At 42.5% G+C, this 6,108-nt stretch overlaps 1 long non-coding RNA gene and 3 other non-coding genes across 4 annotated transcripts; all 4 read right to left on the bottom strand.

Moving 5' to 3' along the window:
• Positions 1–1,058: 1,058 nt before the first annotated feature.
• On the bottom strand, positions 1,059–2,329 carry LOC142385856 (uncharacterized). Its single transcript, XR_012770249.1, has 3 exons — positions 2,122–2,329; positions 1,465–1,611; positions 1,059–1,250 (listed from the first exon to the last, which is right to left on the bottom strand). It is a non-coding gene; the product is annotated as an uncharacterized LOC142385856 (long non-coding RNA).
• A 1,286-nt stretch (positions 2,330–3,615) lies between these two features.
• trnan-guu (transfer RNA asparagine (anticodon GUU)) lies at positions 3,616–3,689 on the bottom strand. Its single transcript has one exon. It is a non-coding gene; the product is annotated as a tRNA-Asn (tRNA).
• A 469-nt stretch (positions 3,690–4,158) lies between these two features.
• trnan-guu (transfer RNA asparagine (anticodon GUU)) lies at positions 4,159–4,232 on the bottom strand. The gene has a single exon. It is a non-coding gene; the product is annotated as a tRNA-Asn (tRNA).
• A 1,325-nt stretch (positions 4,233–5,557) lies between these two features.
• Positions 5,558–5,631, bottom strand: trnan-guu (transfer RNA asparagine (anticodon GUU)). Its single transcript has one exon. It is a non-coding gene; the product is annotated as a tRNA-Asn (tRNA).
• Positions 5,632–6,108: the final 477 nt, after the last annotated feature.

Raw genomic sequence — 6,108 nt, forward strand, 5'->3', positions numbered from 1 at the left:
TGCACAGATACTAGCAGTGGCTTAGCCTACGGTAGCCTAATTAGAGCAGAAATTGTAGTCACTACATCAGGACTACCTAAAATATTATTTTGGCTTACAAAACGTATAAGTTCCCAACTTATTTTGCAATGTGGGCACGTGTTTGCAGTGCTAACATTAGTGGGTATGGCTGCTGGCATCTCCAGTCTCTACACCAAGTAACTTTCTCAATGTCGCCTTGCATTGTACAACAGTAACACTGCCAAAGTATTTTCCATAGTACACATTGCCAACATGCAAATGATTCTCCACCCAGTGTTGACATAAGGGGAGCGATTTCTAACCAAGTTTTCTAGACAAAAAAACATACCTCATCATATCCTGACCAAGTGCTGGATCCAAAGTGTAACTACACGGAATGAAACTTATGCCACATATTTCTGTGTACACCTTTTTTAGTAGCCCGTCTTCACTGGGAACAGCCAGCTGTGCGTTGCCCATTTAGTTATACAGTAACCTATGGCATGCAAAAAACATGATAGTATTCTGACCAGCATGTAATTATTCTCCATGCTCACCTGTTAACTCATTTACTTCTCACTAAAGATGTTTCATTGTTATATTTGCCGGCATTACCTGAAAACAGAATATCATTACACTGCCTTTTTTTCAAAATAATAGGTGTCAATGGGGAATTTGCGAGATAATGCCCACAGAAAGGGAGAATAGATGCTGCATGGAGATCCCTCAGGTAACACTGTAAACATTTGGATCTACCTGTTTGGCAGTTTACGCCTGAGGAGAACCCATCGGTAAGCGTTGTAAAATAATCACTCATAGCCACATACATAAGAGTTTACAGTACACCCACCCAACAGAGCCTGATAATTCAACTATGCAGACAGTATGAAGAGTGTTTGTAGATTTATTTACAAGACATTAAAACACAATCAAGAATAATCCATAGGAATATGTAAATATGTACAACATCGCAATAACAGAAGAACAACAACATTCTCTTCAAGTGTAATTTTTTCTATCTGTTCTTCCAGGCGCTTCAGGTATTTGGCCTACAGGCTGTTTGTGGCGTGGTGCTGGGGCTTTTTGGGCCGCTGGATCAGAGTGGTCATTCCTGCCTGTGTGGTCCTGCGTATCCGTGCCGAGTACCCCGATGATGAAGGACACTGCACCGGGTTTAGACTGCCTCACGTGTGAAAAATTAGGTCCATCAGGACATCCACATACCCTTTCACACAGAACATTCATACACACTGTACAAGCACAACATTTGTATATTTCAGTTAGTCATTTGTACATTTCAATGTTTATTTATATATTTATATTTGTTCTATTTATATATATTTATGTTTGTTTAGATTTCTATTTCTCACATTTTTTGTATTCCTATTTGTTGGAATTAACCTCAGTAAATTTGATAAAGGCAAAAGTAGTTGGACTTGAATTCTTGAACTTTTGAGGTCTTACCAAAGGTTGGCTTAGTCTTTTGACGTTTGACTGCACTCTCCCTTCTTGGATTTGGGAAAGGAGATTTTGAAGAGAGGTACACCGTCTGCTGTCTGGGCCTGTGGTCGGTTTGCATTTTCATTAAAGTGGATCGCTGCCAAGTACAGTCTGAAAGAACAAGAAACAATGTGTAAACAGTGTTTCTCACAGAATTTTCATTTGTCATGGTGGTGGGGGTTAGCTGGTAGAGACACATGCATCATCATGGGAGAGCATATGAAAAGCTCTTTTCCAAAATGCTATAGAAGCTGTTCTCATTACTTTTTTTTAAATCTGATTTCAAGCATCAGGAAAGTGATATCAGCTGAGATAGCATTTGAAACATTTAAATGCTGCTTTTAATGGTAGTAACAAATAAAACAATATTTTTGAAAGTAGGTATAAAACATTTTGGAAAAAAGTTTTCATATATTGTGAAGTTTCATAGGAACTATGATCTGAAAACCCCCTAAAAGTATACATTTTTTGGTAAATCAAATATAAATTACATTCACAAGACAATCTTTTCAGGGGACCTGGTCTAGGTGTTTTGTGCCTTATAGTGCTGGAGAAACCCGGCTCAATTATGACATTTCAGACAACAAAAACTTTCAACAACTACAAGGTAAAACATCTCACCTGCAAAGCATTCCAATATAGAGAAAGACAACATTCTTCGGTGTGGCTGCAGTCCTATTGACAATGGGCTCAGTCTGGCAGGCAGCATCCCTGGTCCGGGATGTCTGGACGTGAGCACTTGATGTGCTGGCCAGTGAAGAGTGAACCTGATGCAGACAGAGAGCACACATCTCATGGTTCGAAAGCCGAGCATTACACTCGTGATAAACTGACGTGTCCCGACAGATTTGAAGTCAAAATTGTGTTCGAATTGAAAGATACAAAATGGTGTATGTTCGAGGGTAGTCAGCAAACGTTTGCTAAACATCCTTCACCCAGCCACAACACCCGATCGCGTATCCCACACGAAAGACGCAGAAACGACTCGACGTTAAAAAAAAAAGTCACCAAACCGTAACAAATGCCCACAAAATATAAAGTCACCAATCTAAACAAAGGCTTACAAAATATGAATTGTTATCGTCGGGCGTCATTTTCCGTGTCACAGACGTATCTAGCCGCAGAACATAACTAGACTTGCTTACCTAAGTATTCATGCTTTATGTAGTCCCCTACACGTAAGATACTTGGTCAAAAGACAAATGTCTTGTTTTACAACCAATTTTCCAAATCTAACCAGTTTAACAGAGTATTGGTTTTGTAGCGCAGTGTAGGTTTCATGGATAAATACCTCCACAGCTAATGTTGGCTAGTTAGCTGTCACCCATAAAGTGCTAGCGGCTAGCAAATAATTATGACTTACTTGATCGGTGTGGGTAGCTGATGGACCGGCAAGGCTTGGCACTGATCCAGGCTTCAACTTCAGGTGTAGGGCAAAACCTGCCCTGTACTGTCCCAAGTTGTGAAATCATTCCTCTGAAATGTGTCGCGCAAACACTGACGCTCTTTGGAACATGCATGGGCACCTGTCCCTCGTAAATTAAATTAAGCCATTCCGTTTTCAAAGGGACAGAGGATGGAAGCGGAAACATATTCTTCTCTTCATCTTCACATCCTGGCACAGTACATTTCGCATGGTAAAGTCGTTTGGAAGCCATTTCTGTATCTTCTGTGACTGTCTTCAGTCGTGGCGAGTCTCGGTCTACTCCACATGAGTTGGGCGGGTAAGATACAGGTAGTTTACCAGCAGTGGGTGGAGACAGAGGGCGTGGCGGAGAGAGGGGGTGGGAAATTTTGATGAGCTCTATCCTGGCATGACGTCATGCCAGGAGCCTTGAGTCAATGAGACACTTGGAGGCGCTCTGTCCAAAACACGGAGGAAATGCTGTACTGCTCAGTGAATACATTTCGCAATTTCTACTCACTGGGGTGACTTAAGGAGGCTAGAGAAACTCATTTTAAGGCTCAAAAACCTCTGAAAGTGAAATTTTCATGCCATGGGACCTTTAAAGGATAACTTGTGTGTTCAGTGGGACAAGTCACCCATTACAGCTATCGATTTGCTACCAAACCTACAACTGGATGCTGACCGGTAGAATTGTTGGTACACACACTCGTCCCTGGGTGGGCTCGAACCACCGACCTTTCGGTTAACAGCCGAACGCGCTGGCCAATTGCGCCGCAGAGACTTACTGTAGCTGTCTGTGGGCGTGGCCTCGATCATTACCACCTCTCATCCCTTCATTAGAGTATGTGTTCGATTTATTTATGTTTGTCATAAGGTTGATATCTGCTGTGTAGGTAACAAGTAAAGTAGCACACAACAAGTAGTCAATAACTTCCTGGTCCGACTTATTAAAGAAAGAGATTTAATGTCAAATATTTTCCCAAGTGCCCTCATTTGGTCTCTCAGCCTTTTTGAATTTTTCTTGTTTGTGTGTGACTTTCATAGCAATATGACAAAAAGGTTGTTTTTTCACTTTGCTTGTGCAATTTTGACAAAAGACAGAGGAGCCTCCAGGTTGAGTCATGCATTACACTGCACTTAACAGGTCACCCATGGAGAAATATTTTGCCAAGGAGCGTGTATAATGCGTAATGAGAGCGTTTTGGCAGCAGAATGTTTGCTTTAACTCACGTAATACGCATAAGTCAAAACGTCCCTGGGTGGGCTTGAACCACCAACCTTTCGGTTAACAGCCGAACGCGCTAACCGATTGCGCCACAGAGACTCTGCCTGGCTTTTGTTGGCAGTGAGCGTCACTTCGAGCTTGGCTGCCCCCTCATGGCGGTAGATGCAAGCGTTCTGTATTTTTGCGTGATGAGACTCGAGTGAACTGCTGCTGATCTATGTCAAACTTGAACCGAAAAGTAGGAGGTGCTATACAGCAAGATTACCAGTTAAAATACAATTGTAATATCTCTCATCAAACAGCTCAGCATGCTTTGGCACCTTAACTCTTGTCAACCAAATGACTTAAAGGATAACTTGTGGGTTCAGTGGGACAAGTCACCCATAAGAGCTATCGATTTGCTACCAAACCTACAACTGGTTGCTGACCGGTAGATTTGTTGGTACACACACTCGTCCCTGGGTCGGCTCGAACCACCAACCTTTCGGTTAACAGCCGAACGCGCTGGCCGATTGCGCCGCAGAGACTTGCTGTAGCTGTCTGTGGGCGTGGCCTCGATCATTACCACCTCTCATCCCTTCATTAGAGTATGTGTTCGATTTATTTATGTTTGTCATAAGGTTGATATCTGCTGTGTAGGTAACAAGTAAAGTAGCACACAACAAGTAGTCAATAACTTCCTGGTCTGACTTGTTAAAGAAAGAGATTTAATGTCAAATTTTTTCCCAAGTGCCCTCATTTGGTCTCTCAGCCTTTTTGAATTTTTCTTGTTTGTGTGTGACTTTCATAGCAATATGACAAAAAGGTTGTTTTTTCACTTTGCTTGTGCAATTTTGACAAAAGACAGAGGAGCCTCCAGATTGAGTCATGAATTACACTGCACTTAACAGGTCACCCTTGGAGAAATATTTTGCCAAGGAGCGTGTATAATGCGTAAGGTGAGCGCTTTGGCGGCAGAATGTTTACTTTAACTCACGTAATACTCATAAGTCAGAAGGTCCCTGGGTGGGCTTGAACCACCAACCTTTCGGTTAACAGCCGAACGCGCTAAGCACTTGCGCCACAGAGAGTCTGCCTGGCTTTTGTTGGCAGTGGGCGTGGCTTCGAGCTTGACTGCCCCCTCATGGCGGTAGATGCAAGCGTTCTGTATTTTTGCGTGATGGGACTCGAGTGAACTGCTGCTGATCTATGTCAAACTTGAACCGAAAAGTAGGAGGTGCTATACAGCAAGATTACCAGTTACAATACAATTGTAATATCTCTCATCAAACAGCTCAGCATGCTTTGGCACCTTAACTCTTGTCAACCAAATGACTTAAAGGATAACTTGTGTGTTCAGTGGGACAAGTTACCCAGTACAGCTATCGATTTGCTACCAAACCTACAACTGGTTGCTGACCTGTAGATTTGTAGGTACACACACTCGTCCCTGGGTGGGCTCGAACCACCAACCTTCCGGTTAACAGCCGAACGCGCTGGCCGATTGCGCCACAGAGACTTGCTGTAGCTGTCTGTGGGCGTGGCCTCAATCATTACCACCTCTCATCCCTTCATTAGAGTATGTGTTCGATTTATTTATGTTTGTCATAAGGTTGATATCTGCTGTGTAGGTAACAAGTAAAGTAGCACACAACAAGTAGTCAATAACTTCCTGGTCCGACTTATTAAAGAAAGAGATTTAATGTCAAATTTTTTCCCAAGTGCCCTCATTTGGTCTCTCAGCCTTTTTGAATTTTTCTTGTTTGTGTGTGACTTTCATAGCAATATGACAAAAAGGTTGTTTTTTCACTTTGCTTGTGCAATTTTGACAAAAGACAGAGGAGCCTCCAGATTGAGTCATGAATTACACTGCACTTAACAGGTCACCCTTGGAGAAATATTTTGCCAAGGAGCGTGTATAATGCGTAAGGTGAGCGTTTTGGCGGCAGAATGTTTACTTTAACTCACGTAATACGCATAAGTCAGAAGGTCCCTG

Source organism: Odontesthes bonariensis, chromosome 8, assembly GCF_027942865.1.
Source record: "Odontesthes bonariensis isolate fOdoBon6 chromosome 8, fOdoBon6.hap1, whole genome shotgun sequence".
NCBI classification, from domain to species: Eukaryota; Metazoa; Chordata; class Actinopteri; order Atheriniformes; family Atherinopsidae; genus Odontesthes; species Odontesthes bonariensis.